The 15706-nt window shown below is 44.5% G+C and overlaps 2 pseudogenes; both read left to right on the top strand.

The window, feature by feature from the left end:
* The first annotated feature begins 4172 nt into the window (after positions 1–4172).
* Positions 4173–9221, top strand: LOC138843116 (immunoglobulin heavy variable 3-66 pseudogene; annotated as a pseudogene).
* Positions 9222–14730: 5509 nt separating this feature from the next.
* On the top strand, positions 14731–15273 carry LOC103345984 (immunoglobulin heavy variable 3-11 pseudogene; annotated as a pseudogene).
* Positions 15274–15706: the final 433 nt, after the last annotated feature.

Genomic DNA, 15706 nt, shown 5'->3' with positions numbered 1-15706 from the left:
AATGTTTATTGCAGCTCAATTCACAATAGCTAAGACCTGGAACCAACCTAAATGCCCATCAACAGTAGACTGGATAAAGAAATTATGGGACATGTACTCTTTAGAATACTATACAGCAGTAAAAAAACAATGAAATCCGGTCATTTGCAACAAAATGGAGGGATCTGGAAAAGATCGTGCTGAGTGAAATAAGCCAGTCCCAAAAGGACAAATATCATATGTTCTCCCTGATCGGTGATGACTAACCAAGCACCAAAAAGGGAACCTGTTGAAGTGAAATGGACACTATGAGAAACAGCGACTTGATCAGCCCTTGTCCTGACTGTCGAGGAACAACTTAATATTTTATCCCATTTAGTATTTTTTTTGTTCTACTAATACTATTGGTTGACATCTTTAATTAACACACAAGTATTCTTAGGTGTTTAAATTTGATTGAAAAGTGATCCCTGTTAAATATGAGAGTGGGAATAAGACAGGGAGGAGATGTACAGTTTGGCACATGCTCAATCAGACTTGCATCAAATGGTAGATTTAGAAACGTGCCAGGGGATTCCAACTCAATCCGATCAAGGTGGCATGTACCAATGCCATCTCACTAGTCAAAGTGATCAGTTTCAGTTCATAATTATCATAATGATAGGATTGGGACTAGTGTCTGCTACTACTGATAGAATTATAAAGGAGAGAATTATCCAACATGGGAAGTGGGATACACAGCAGACTCATAGAATGTCAGATGTCCTGAACAGCACTCTGGCCTCAGAATCAGCCCTTTAGGCATTCGGATATGGGTAAAAAGCCCATGAGAGTGTTTCAGGCATGGAAAGCCAAGACACTCTAGCAAAAAAAACCTGACCTAAATGAAAGATCTCTGTGAGTGAAATCCCAGCGGAAAAAAAAAAAATAGGCCATCAAAGAAAGACATACCTTTCTCTGAAGGGGGGAGAGAACTTCCACTTTGACTATGACCTTGTCTAAATAAGATCAGAGTTGGAGAACTCAAAAGGCTTCTATAGCCTTGGCAACTCGTGAGAAGAGCCTAGGGTGATTACTAATGCCATAAACAAGGGTGTCAGTTGTTAAGTCAATAACAGGAGTCACTGTGCACTTAACTCCCCATGTAGTATCTCTGTCCTTAATGTGTTGTACAATGTGAATTAATGCTATAACGAGTACTGAAACAGTACTTTACACTTTCTGTTTCTGTGTGAGTGTAAACTGTTGAAATATTTGCTTAATATATACTAAACTGATCTTCAGTATATAAAGAGAATTGAAAATGAATCTTGATGTGAAAGGGATGGGAGAGGGAACTGTTCGACCCAGTCATCCCACTCCTTGGAATTTACCCAAAGGAGTTTAAATGGGCAAACAAAAAAGAGGTCTGCACCCTAATGTTTATCACAGCACAATTCACAATAGCCAAGACCTGGAACCAACCTAAATGCCCATCAACGGTAGACTGGATAAAGAAATCATGGGATATGTATTCTTTAGAATACTATACCGCAGTAAGAAACAATGAAATCCAGTCATTTGCAACAAAATGGAGGAAACTGGAACACATCATGCTGAGTGAAGTAAGCCAGTCCCAAAGGGACAAATACCATGTGTTCTCCCTGATCGGTGACAACTGACTGAACACCAAAAAGGAAACCTCCTGAAGTGAAATGGACACTATGAGAAATGGTGACTTGATCAGCATAGCCCTGACTGTTAATGAACAACTTAATACATTATCCCTCTTAGTATTTTTTTTGTCTGTTCTACTTAATATGACTGGTTTAATTCTGTAATTATCACACAGTTATTCTTAAGTGTTGAAATTTAACTGAAATGTGATCCCTGTTAAACATAAGAGTGGGAATAAGAGAGGGAAGAGATGTATAATTTGGGACATGCTCAAACTGACCTGCCCCAAATGGTAGAGTTAGAAACATACCAGGGGACTCCAATTCAATCTCATCAAGGTGGCATGTACCAATGCCATCTCACTATTCCAAGTGATCAATTTCAGTTCACAATCGATCATAATGAAAGGACTAAGAGTCAAAGGGAGCACATAAACAAGTCTAGTACCTGCTAACACTAACCGATAGAATAAATAAAGCGGAGAGTGATCCAGCATGGGAAGCAAGATACTCAGCAGACTCATAAAATGGCAGATGTCCTAAATAGCACTCTGGCCTCAGAATCAGCCCTAAAGGCATTCGGATCTGGCTGAAAAGCCCATGAGAGTATTTCAGGCATGGAAAGCCAAGACGCTCTGGCAAAAAGATCTCTGTGAGTGAGATCCCAATGGAAAGAACAGGTCTTCAAAGAAGGAGGTACCTTTCTCTGAAGGGAGGAGAGAACCTCCACTTTGACTATGACCTTGTCTAAACAAGATAAGAGTCGGAGAACTCAGAGGGCTTCCATAGCCTTGGAAACTCATGACTGGAGCATAGGGAGATTACTGATGCCATAGACAGGAGTGTCAATTTGTAAAGTCAACAACAGGAGTCACTGTGCACTTACTCCTCATGTAGGATCTCTGTCCTTAATGTGCTGTTCATTGAGATTTAATGCTATACCGAGTACTCAAACAGTATATTTCACTTTGTGTTTCTATGGGGGTGCAAACTGTTGAAATCTTTACTTAATGCATACTAAACTGATCTTCTGTAAAAAAAAAGAAAGAAATTATCAATTCCCAACTTGTCTCTCACTGGGATTAAACATGACAATAGGTCTGATCTGATTTCATCATCATTTAAAAAATCATCTATTATTTTTCACTTTATGTTTCAGTGTGGGAGCAAACTGTTGAAATCCTTACTTAATGTATAGTAAGCTGATCTGTATATTAAGATAATCAAAAATGAATCTTGATGTGAATGGAAGGGGAGAGGGAGTGGGAAAGGGGAGGGTTGCGGGTGGGAGGGACGGTATGGGGGGGAAGCCATTGTAATCCATAAGTCGTACTTTGGAAATTTATATTCATTAAATAAAAGTTAAAAAAATAAAGAAACAGAAAAAAAAGTGATGGGAGAAGGAGCAGGAGATGGGAGGGTTGCGGGAGGGAGGGAAGTTATGAGGGGGAAAAGCCACTGTGATCCAAAAGCAGTACTTTGGAAATTTATATTTAATAAATAAAAGTTAAAAAAATAAATTTAAAAATTAAAAAGATTTAAATATTTTAAATAATATTGTTACATGGACATCATGCATGCAGTTCCTATATTTCCTCCAAGGTTTTAAAAGTTGTTGAAACTGCTCGTGCAATTTTTTAGAAAAGATTTATTTATTTACTGAAAGTCAGTGTTACACAGAGAGAGGGAAAGACACAGAGACAAGTCTTCCATCTGCTGGTTCATCCCCCAGATGACAGTGACACCAGGAGACAGGAGTTTCTTCAGGGTCTCCCACGTGGGTGCAGGGGCCAAATACTAGGACCATGCTTTTCTGCTCTCCCGGGTGCATCAGCAAGAGACGATTGGAAGTGCTGCAGCTGGAACAGGAACACACAGCACTATGGGATGCAGGCATCACAGGCAGTGGATTCACCTGCTGCACCACAGTGATTCTTTCTCCATTTCTGCACATTTGTTCTCAGTGAACTCAGTGCAGCACTGATGTTTCCTAAATGGCACCTAGTGGTGGAGTATATAATTCTCCATCATTTCGTGCATGGGCTCTCAGCCCTGAGCTTGGCAGTTTGTTTTTATTAGAACTTCCCTCTTCATGATATTCACTCGCTGCCACCCAGACCTAGTGCCCACATCAGGGAACACACAACCTCAACTTCTTATCCTGCATCTGAGCATCCACACATGAGACACAAGAGGCACCCATTATTCTTGCTCTGACGGATGTCACTAGGCACAAAGACCTGTATCAAATCAAAGATGTCCTGAAATCATAACTGTACAGAATCATGGAAAGAATCATATGTTCTGTGTCGTTACCTGTGCTACTAAACACCAGAGGACATGGTGCTCTGCCAGGAACCTGTCCTATCTGAAGTGCACAACCCCATGCCTGCTATACTGGGGCAGCACATGCAAATAGGGCCTCCCTCTGCCCATGAAAACCAGCCAAGCCCTCACCCTGCAGCTCTGGCACAGGAGCTCCAGCCCCAGGACTCCCAGGTGTCCACTCAGTGATCGCACTCAACACAGACGCTCACCATGGAGACTGGGCTGCACTGGCTTCTCCTGGTCGCTGTGCTCAAAGGTAATGTTGGGGAACGCGGGGCACTGAGTCTGGGAGAGGACGTGAGTGAGAGACACAGAGAGTGTGAGTGACAGTGTCCTGACCAGGACGTCTGTGTTTGCAGGTGTCCAGTGCCAGAAGCAGCTGGTGGAGTCCGGGGGACGCCTGGACAAGCCTGGGGGATCCCTGAAACTCTCCTGCAAAGCCTCTGGATTCACCCTCAGTAGCAATGCAATGTGCTGGGTCCACCAGGCTCCAGGGAAGGGGCTGGAGTGGATGGCATGTATTGATTGTTATGGTAGCACAAACTACGCGAGCTGGGTGAATGGCCGATTAACCATCTCCAGCGACAACGCCCAGAACATGGTGGATCTTGAAATGAACAGTCTGACAGCCGCGGACATGGCCACCTATTTCTGTGCCAGAGACACAGTGAGGGGCCCTCAAGCTGAGTCCAGACACAAACCTCCCTGCAGGGCCACACGGCTCCACCAGGAGGCACACAAGATGCACTGAATATATATTCTGGTCATGGGTAGATGCAGAGGGACAATAAGCCCTGGTTTCCTGTTAGGCAATTGGGGTTTCCTCTCCTCTAACGCATTTGAAGAAATGGTTCTACTCTTACGATTCTGTCCCTGCCACTGACTTCACTGACGGATAGAAACTTTGAATAGAAGGAAGAAGTCCTACGTGACAATTTCGGGTTCATGACTGACAACTGTCCTCACTGCGATCAGATATCATGGGGATCTGTGAGGACCTCATGAGTCTTTTCCAGTCCAACTCGTGCTGGTGTCCTCAGGGCGCTGCCGACTCTAGGACAATTTTACTTTTCCCTTTATATCCTGGAGACAGATGAGCCAGGGTCTCTGGTCTGTTAAACCTGAACAATTTCCCTCTCTTCCTGTCAAAGTAGCCTGTGTGCGGAACTGAACTGACATTTTATTTTAAATTGTGGGTGATGCACACTCACTTTCCACAGAATGTGGCCACCTTTAATCCTGGAACAATCTGTGGTCCCTGTGTGAACGTCACAGCACTCAGGAATGTACTTGCAGCTCAGCTGTGTCTCAGACTGAGCTTCTGCAAGCATCTGGGAAGCCTACAGGGACTTCCTCATCCTCTAGGTCCTGGGACCCTCCTTGGGGGCTCCCTGCATGAACTCAGAGGGGAAATGCACTGGACATCAGCAGTCAAGGTCATCACTGAATGGAAAGTGTTGGGTGTGCACTTCTAGTTGATCTGATTCTGTTGAGTGTTGTGGGATTCCCTGCACCTGCTGTGGTTCAGGGAGAGCAGAAAGTGGGACACACAGTGGCTGTGCACTCTGGGGCTGGAGTCCACATCACGGGGAGCTGTGTCTGTGGCTCCAGCATGATGACCAGTGTCCTGAGGCTGAATCACAGCTTCAGGAAGAGCAAGTCTCGGAGACCATACGTCCAGAGTCCCTGCTCTTCACTCCATGTCTATGCTGACTGGGGTCATCAATGCATTTGGAGATTTCCATCAGTATTAGAGAGGGAGACACGCAGGCTGCATATCAGAGTGATGGACACAGCCCATTTGCACACTTTCCCAGACAGGTAACTGACAGTGCACCCTGGAAGTCAGTAGATGATGGATGTGTTATGAGGCCCCATCACCAAGGTGGGAACACTGATGCAGTTCCAAGCTCCTGGGTTCCAGCTGCCAAGCTTGAGTCCACTGGAATTTATTTATCATCTCCACAAAATATTGGAAAATACTGGAAAGCACTACACCAGTATTCAGAGTGTTGAATCTCCATTTTTGATCATTTAATCATTTCCTTTACATAAGTGTTTGATATATAATACCAAAACATAGACATATGAGGTACAATGATATGTGTTGATAAATAAATGTATCAAATTGAGTTTTTATGAAGTCAGACTTATTGACATGCTCATCAGAAAACCACATGTTTCCATGGTAGAATGTCAGTTGTCTCCTGTTTTGGAATTCTTTAGGCACAATATTCCCTTCACTGCTGTGACCATGCTGTACAGTAGATCCTCAGTGTGTGGATCCTGTGGGACTGGAACTCTGACCTTGCTCCAGCGTCTCCTCTGCTTCTCCCTTGCTCAGACGTTGGTCTTCACCATCGTACTTCCTGCCTCTGTGACTTCATCCTTTTATCCCATGTATCCAGCATCACGTATTATTTGTCTTCTTGTCCTGCATGGTTAGCAGAGTGTACTTACCCTGACACATTATCCTTGGACATTATTCTCCAGGATCATCCGAGTTGTCCAAAATACAGAATTTCCTCATCTTTACTGCCATATAAACTTCCTGTTAAATATAATTTTGTCCATTTGTTCCATTGTTGATTCTTTCTTCATGAATGTTTCACTGGATTATATGTGTGAACTCTTGTGAATGATGCTGCATTAGATGAACATGGAAGAGCAGAGGTGTTTGCCACATTGATTGTGGTTCCCCTGGACACCTCCCTGGGATTTCATATTCCTTCTACTCAAAAATGGTGTTTGAAGATCCTGTGATAATTCTGTTTCAGTTTTGATGATTTTCCATAATAATTTTACTTGTTTACCTGACTCCATTCTTGCACCAGAGTTATCTCCATCTTCCTCCACATGGATTGTCAGCTCTGGATTGTAGGATAATACTCATTCTAACAGGAAGGATGGGATGTCTCATTGTGCATCTATTATGGACATGCATGATGGGCCCAATATATCATTTTATATGTTGCCTTTATATCTTTTTTAAAAAGTTCAAGATACTATTTCACTTATTTTGATATTTGTATTTACATATTTTTTCAAAAAGGCAAAGAGACTGAGACTGACAGTGATCTTCTAATTCCTGGTCACTTCTCAGATGGCTACTGAAGCTTCAGCTGGGTTAGGTGACAGCCAGGTGCTTGGAATTCTGTCCAGGTGTCCACATGGCAGTACTTGGAACTTCATCTACTGCCTCCCAGAAGGGCTTAGGCAGGAATCTGACACTGGAACCAAACTAGGACACAGCACTCAGCATCCTGACATGGGAGGCAGGAATCCCTCAGGCTCACTCCAGTGCTGCTCCTGTCACCACCTATCATCACTGCATTTAAGGAATTGATTGCTTCCCTTGGGATCAGTGGCTTGAGTTCATTCAACATTTGGAAATAGGCTCCTAACCATATGTATAATTAATGTTTCATTTATTTTAAGTATTTATTTTATTTGAAAGGCAGTGTTATAGCAAGAGAGAAAGCTATCAACAGATGGAGAGTGAAGTTTCCATTCACTGCTTTTCTTCCTGAATGACTGCAAAGGCTGGGATGCCTGAGCCTGAAGCCAGGACCCTGGAACTTCCCCCAGTTTCCCACAGAGTTGGAAGGGGACAAACACTTGGGTCATGGTACACAGTGATCATCATTGCACTTCCTGCCTCTGTGAGTTCCAGCTTGTGGACTGCATGTATAACTAATGTCACATACTATGTGTCCACATGTACCTGCATTATTTCTGTTAGCATATTATGCTCCAGGCTGACCAATGATTTCCTAACGACCGAACAACCTCCTTCTTAACACTGAATAATATTCCCTGTCAAATGTAACAGACTGCATTCACTGTTTTAGGCACATTTCACTTTATTGTAGACTGAACTATTGTGAACAAAGCTGCATTACCTGAACCCAGGACTGCGGGTGAATAGTGACACAGTGACTTCTATCCAGTGCTTGAGCTGAACTCAGAGTCATGGTTACTAGACACAGGGAAGAGGGGGAACACAGGGCAGCTGATACCAGGGCAGAAAGCACTCACAGGAAGGAATAATTCTGCCCACACCACCGTGGGCTGACTCAGTTCACCACAACCCACGACAGATTCCATGAATAATGAGAACTGAGGCCTCCAGGCCCCTCCAACTCAGAGTGATGGAAAGGAGGTGGAAATGTGAATGACATTCAGTTGATCTGTGCCCATTTCTACAACACACAGATTCCAATAGCACACTACATCCCACTACCATGTACAGTGTTCTGTGTTCATGACGAGTGTTAAATAAGGCAATGGATGAATAAGGAAACAAAACATAGTTAACCTTAAAAGAATCCACTTGCAGTCTTTTATCTGTTTAAAAGTGGGAGGCAGGCATTAGGACAAAATAGGCAAAGTCCCCACTAGGGACACCCGTGTTCCCATCAGAATGAATCATTCAGCCACACGACTCCCCACACTTTTTCTGATAATGCATTTTGGAAAACTGTAGATGACACTACAGAGAATGAGCCCCTACCACTGATGTGGGAAACAAAGTCGCAGTTTTGGGCTCCAGGTTTTAGAAAGGCTAAGTCCTCGGTGTTGTAGGCACTTGGGATGTTTGGGGCTGTCAATCAAAGGTGGAAGTCTCCCTTTGTCACCTTTTCTGTCCATCTCTACATTTCTCTTTCTCTCACCCCTTCTCTCACTGTCACTATTCCAATGTTATTCAAATAGTTAAAAATGAACCAATGGTTATTTTAAAAATGAAGGACATGATAACACTGGATTATTAAGGATACACACATATTAAAATGAAACAAGGTCATTGCCTTCAATTGTTTAAACAACAATGATAATGTAAAGATTTATATGATCTGAATCCTATCATAGCCATCAACCTACACCACAGGACACCACATCTGCCCTGGGCACTGTCCTGTCTGAGGCATCAGACCCCATGCCTGCTATATAGGGGCAGCACATGAAAACAGGGCTTCCCTCTGCCCATGAAAACCAGCACAGGCCTCACCCTGCAGCTCTGGCACAGGAGCTCCAGCCCCAGGACTTCCAGGTGTCCACTCAGTGATCACACTCAACACAGACGCTCACCATGGAGACTGGGCTGCGCTGGCTTCTGCTGGTCGCTGTGCTCAAAGGTAATGATGGGGAATGCGGGTCACTGAGTCTGGGAGAGGACGTGAGTGAGAAACACAGAGAGTGTGAGTGACAGTGTCCTGACCAAGACGTCTGTGTTTGCAGGTGTCCAGTGTCAGCAGCTAGAGGAGTCCGGGGCAGGCCTAGTCCAGCCTGGGGAATCCCTGAAACTCATCTGGAAAGCCTCTGGATTCACCTTCAGTAGCTACTGGATTTGCTGGGTCCACCATGCTCAGGGAAGTGCCCCGAGTGGATCGGATGCATTTATCCTGATTATGGTAGCACAGACTACGTGAGCTCGGTGAATGACAGATTCACCATCTCCAGCCACAATGCCCAGAACACGGTGGATCTGAAAATGAACAGTCTGACAGCCGCGGACACGGCCACCTATTTCTGTGCCAGAGACACAGTGAGGGACCCTCAGGCTGAGCACTGGGGACCCAGGAGATCTACTGTGATCTGTGCCATAGCAGATTCCCCAGAAATGAACAAATCCCACTAGGCCTCACTCGCAGAGCTCCCCACACTTCTCCTGTGGTCATCTTGGGAGCTCACCTAAAACACACACCTCAGCCACAAGCAGATCAGAGAGGTTTGCTTCTACACCAATTGTAGGCCTGATGACACAGAACCTGTCATTCAGGATGAAGAAGCTAATTGTCTATCATAGTTATTTGAGACTGCAGAAGACTTGGGACCAGTTCTAAACACACAGACAATTTTTTTATTTATATATATATAACAGCTGATACAGACGGTTCATTTTATTTTTACAGCTCATTTTATTTATCCAGCGCTTACAGAGATTTCCTTTTTATTTCTTTGGGATAAAGGCTATTCATCATACATATGGTATATGTAAATAGTTACTTCCCTTGTGTGTAGGCTGCTCACTTCTCATCGGTCCACTTACAGTGCAGAAGCTCTGTAGTCTATGCAGCATCATCTGAAAATGTTTTCTTACATTGCATGAACTTTGGGGATCTAAAAGAAAAATCAAGGGCAGACTACTATCAGGGAGATTTTGCCCTATGTTTCCTTCTAGTAGCTGTACAATGGACTTTGCATCTGATGTCAGATCCTGGTTGTTCAATGCTTTTTATGTAAACATCAAGACCATGCACCCCCTGTCAGTGCTGTTACGTTGGGGTGAGGACAAACCACATCCACCCCCACAGGCTGCTCCCAGCATTCCGTGTGGTTCTGTTAGGGGCACTGGGGACCTCAGCTTCCTCCATGAGGCCCTGACGTTGAATCTACTCATGGTGGGAGTCTTCACTGGATGCACTCCCCAGAGGCGACACCATTCCACAGCTCCCAGGCACCTGTGCTGGTTTTAATCAGTGGTGGTCAGTGTGGGGATTGCCGGGGGCAAGGACACCTGATCAGACCTCCTGACTCAGTGTTCTCCTGCAGGCACTGGGTCCCAGCAGTGTGGCCCTTCCACCTGCCCTTACCCTCCTGCACAGCAGAGCCCACTCCTCCACCAGGTCCTCTCCCTCTGCTGCTGGACCCTGTCCCCGACTGTCACTTCCCCGCGTGTCATGCTTCTTCTCCCCAGTCCTCAGCTTTGGGGGTGGAGCCATCCCCTGAAGATGCAGACTTCTGTGTCTTGGAGGATCAGTGCTGGCACAGTGTCTGGGGTGGACTCTGCTCACTAACATTTTCTACAGGATTTCACCAGGACATTGGTCATGATGGTTTCCTCCTGCAGGTGAATCACTTTCCTACTCAGTGGACACAGAGGAGCAGGGTCTGGGGTATTGAGGCTGAGGATGCTGTTCCTGCAGAGCCGTGAGCAGAGCCAGCACTGCTTGGTGTGCTTGTGTGGTCTCTCCAACTGAGCAGCTGAAGGCTGCATGTTAGGTGGAACTTACCCTCCATACTTGATGCACGGAGCCTCCCATCATGCATGTAGGGATCTCACCACCCAGTGATCCCACTGAGAGGGGCTCTAGGGAGGGGACAAGGCCATGAGGGTTGCTGCCTGCATGTGGGGAATACGACCTCTAGAGAGACCCTTCAGTAACTCAAGTTTTAACTTTCAGTTATTCCCATATGAGGCAAAGAAAAAGAGAGAGAGACACTCCCATGCACTGCACTTTCCCAAGTGTCACTCTGGCCAGCTCTGCTTCCCAGCCTCACCTAGTTTCCGGACAACAATCCGGCACATCCACAAGAGTGACAGGGCCCAAATGTCCTCCCATAAACTTCTGATTCCTGGGGCTGCAGGAGCAGGAAAGTGGTATTGGGAGCCAGTGACACACATGAGACACAGGCTCTCCTTTGGTGGATGAATGCATCTTAAACAGTGCAAATTTTAATGTTTTATTTCCTGTATTTCCATGAAATTTGATAACACAGTTAAGACTGATATACTCACAGTTGTGTCAAATATGATATACCTACACTATTTTACTTTGAATTTTATTCTTATCAGATTTTCAGACCCCTATCTTACACCTTACACAAAATCCACTCAACATAGAATAAAGGTGTAAATCTATGACCCTACAATATCCAATTATTAGAGAACATTTGGGAAATGCTGCAAGACATTGGAATAGGCAAAGAGTTCTTGGAAAAGAACTCAGGGGCATAGGCAGTCAAAACCAAATCTAATAAATAGGATTACATCCAATTGAGAAGTCTCTGTACAGCAAAAAAAAAAAAAAAACCCTCAGGAAAGTAAAGAGGCATCTTACATAATGGGAGATATTATTTGTAAGCTATGCAATTGATATAGATTAATAACCAGAATCTACAAAGTGATTAAGAAACTCCACAACAACATAACAAATAACCCAGTTAAGAGATGGGCCGAGGACTTACACATTTTTCAAAAGAGGAAGTCCAAGTGGCCAACAGACACATGAAAAAATGTTCAGGATAACTAGCTGTCAGGAAAATGCAAATCCAAACTACAATGTGGTTTCACCTCACCCCAGCCAGAACAGCTTCATACAGAAATCAACAAACAACAAATGCTGATGAGGATGTGTGGAAAAAGGTGCCCTAATCCACTGTTGGTAGGAATGCAAACTGGTAAAGCCACCATGGAAGACAGTATAGAGATACCTCAAGACTCTGAATATAGACCTACTATATGATCCATGAACCCCACTCCTGGGAATTTACCCAGGGGAAATGAATTCACTACCCAAAGTAAGTTATCTGTACCTCCGTGTTTATTGCAACCAATTCAAAATAACTAAGAAATGGAATCAACCTAAATGTCCATCAACCAAAAACTGGATAAAGAAATTATGGGATATTTATACCTGGAATAATACACAGTGGTAAAAACAATGAAATCCAGTTATTTGCAACACAATGGATGAATCAAGAAAAGCTCATACTTGGTGAAATAAGCCAGTCCCAAAGGGACAAATACCACATGTTCTTCCTGATAGGTGAGAACTAACAGAGAACCTAAAAGGAAATCTAGAGAAGTGAAATAGATACTTTAAGAATGGATAACTAGAACTGCCCTTGTCTTAACTGTCGAGGAACAGGTTTTTTTTTTTGTTTGTTTGTTTTGGTTTTTGGTTATTTTTCTTCCTACTATTTTTTGAACTTTTACTTAACATAGAGTCAATCATACGTGCATAAAGTCAATTGAAAATTGATCCCAGTAAAAAAAAGGATGGAAATAAGCATGGGAGGAGGAATTTGGTAACTGCAAAGCTGTATAGTTCTGCATACTTTCCTACAGACTTACTTCTGAGGGTGCAGTTTAAAAACATGAGTGGGACTCCAAGTCCCAATAGCTTAGTCGTAAAAACGTCATCATAATTGTTAAAGTGGTCATATTAAGTGTTAACATGAAGATTTAGATAGGATAAATTGTGAAAGTCATCATATAAATAGGATCAATACCTGGTAATAATATAAATAGAATTATAAAGGACAGAAAGTTCCAACATGGGAAGAAGTCCACACAGCAGACTCATTGAATGACAATCGCTTTAAGTAACACTCTGACCTCAGAATCAGCCCTTAAGTCAACCTAGTCTGGCTGAAAAGCCGTGATAGCATTTCAGGCATGGAAATCTAAGACACTGTGGCAAAAATGTTCTGCCTAAAGGATCTCTGTAAGTGAGAACCCAGGGGAAAGAAGTGGCCTCAAAGAAGGAGGTACTTTTCTCTAAAGCGAGAAGAAAATGTCCACTTTACTTATGGTCTTGTCCAAATACTGACAGTTCGTGGACTCAAAAGGCTTCCATAGCCTAAGCAGCTCATGTCAAGAGTCTCAGGTGGTCACTGACATCATATGTAAGAGTGTTTATTGTTAAATTAACAACAGGTCTCACTGTGCACTAACTCCCCATGCAGGACCTCCATCCTCAATGAGTTCTATTATGAGAGTTAACTGTAAAACCAGTTCTCAAACAGTTCTTGGATATGTGTGTGTGTGTGTGTGTGTGTGTGTGTGTTTAAATCTTTACATAGTATAGAGTTGGTCTTCTGTGTACAAAGTTAATTGAAAATAAATCTTAATGGACAATGGGAATGGCAAGGTGAGAGGAGGAGGAGGGGTGAGAGAGTGGATGGGAGGGTGGGAATGCTGGGAAGAATCACTATAATTCTAATGCTGTACGTGTGAAATTTGTATTCCTTAAAAAATAAATTTTAAAAAATTAAAATTAAAAAAACAATAATATTGTTATGTTCCTAAATATTCTCCAAGATTTTAAAAGATTTGTTGATACTACATATGGAATATTTAAGAAAAAGTTTTATTATTTATTGAAAGTCAGTGTTACACAGAGAGAGGGAAAGACACAGAGACAAGTTCTTCCATCAGCTGGTTCATCCCCCAGATGACAGTGACACCAGGAGACAGGAGTTTCTTCAGGGTCTCCCACGTGGGTGCAGGGGCCAAATACTAGGACCATGCTTTTCTGCTCTCCCAGGTGCATCAGCAAGAGACGATTGGAAGTGCCGCAGCTGGAACAGGAACACACAGCACTATGGGATGCAGGCATCATAGGCAGTGGATTCACCTGCTGCACCACAGTGATGCTTTCTCCATTTCTGCACATTCATTCTCAGTGTACAAATGCAGCACCGATGTTTCATAAATGGCACCTAGTGGTGGAGTATATTATTATCCATCATTTCTTGCACATGCTGTGAGCCCTGCAGTTGGCAGTTTGTTACTGCTAGAACTTTCCCCCTTTCACGACATTCCATCATGGCCAACAGGACCCAGTGGTTACATCAAGGAACACACAACACCAACTTCTTATCCTGCGTGTGAGCTTCCACACATGAGAAATACAAGAGGCACCCATCCTTCATGCCCTGGCTGATGTCACTAGGCACAATGACCTGCATCAAAACAAAGATGTCCTGAAATCATAACTGCACAGAATCATGGAAAGAATCATATGTTCTGTGTCGTTACCTGTGCTACCAAACACCAGGGGACACTGTGCTCTGCCAGGAACCTGTCCTATCTGAAGTGCACAACCCCATGCCTGCTATACAGGGCCAGCACATGCAAATAGGGCCTCCCTCTGCCCATGAAAACCAGCCTAGCCCTCACCCTGCAGCTCTGGCACAGGAGCTCCAGCCCCAGGACTCCCAGGTGTCCACTCAGTGATCGCACTCAACACAGACGCTCACCATGGAGACTGGGCTGCGCTGGCTTCTCCTGGTCGCTGTGCTCAAAGGTAATGATGGAGAACACGGGGCACTGAGTCTGGGAGAGGACGTGAGTGAGAGACACAGAGAGTGTGAGTGACAGTGTCCTGACCAAGACGTCTGTGTTTGCAGGTGTCCAGTGTCAGGAGCAGCTGAAGGAGTCTGGAAGGGGGTCTGTTCCAGCCGGAGGATCCCTGAAACACTCCTGCAAAGCCTCTGGAATCTACTTCAGTAGCTATGGCATGAGCTGGGTCTGCCAGGCTCCAGGGAAGGGGCTGGAGTGGATCGCATACATTTATCTTGGTTTGGTATCACAAACTACGTGAACTCCGTGAAGACCCGATTCACCATCTCCAGCGACAACGCCCAGAACACGGTGTTTCTGCAAATGAACAGTCTGACAGACGAGGACACAGCCATGTATTTCTGTGTCAGAGACACAGTGAGGGACCCTCAGGCTGAGCCCGGACACAAACTTCCCTGCAGGGATGCACAGTTCCACCAGGGAGTGCACACGATGCATTAAGCTCAGAATATGGTCCTGCACAGGTGCAGAGGGAAATTAAGCCCTGGTTACCTGTCAGGGAATTGTGGTTTGTCGCTCTCCATCTTCATGGAGGAACGACACTAAACCCTGCCTAGGATTCATATCCGAGTCACGGCACCATTATGTCGCTCCCCCTCTTCGTGGAGGAACGACACAGGAACCTGTGCTGTTCTTTTGTCTGCTTGACCCTCCCCTGGTTTGCTGCTGGTTCTTCCCTGGTTGGATGCCGTCCCTTCCACCTCCGTGGAAAGCGGTTCCCCCTGGCCACTTTCCCCACTTCCGCAGGGGAGCGGCACACCGCCGGCCGGCTCTCTCGTGGGCTGCACAGGTGTTCCTTCAGGTAGATGTTCCCCTTAGATGTTCCTGCTGCATGTTGTCTCTCTCCTCCTTTATAGTCCTCTTCCACAAATCC

This window comes from Oryctolagus cuniculus, chromosome 20, assembly GCF_051225735.1.
Source record: "Oryctolagus cuniculus isolate XC-2025 breed Fujian yellow rabbit chromosome 20, ASM5122573v1, whole genome shotgun sequence".
Taxonomy (NCBI): Eukaryota; Metazoa; Chordata; class Mammalia; order Lagomorpha; family Leporidae; genus Oryctolagus; species Oryctolagus cuniculus.
This window is presented reverse-complemented; position numbering and strand designations above follow the sequence as displayed.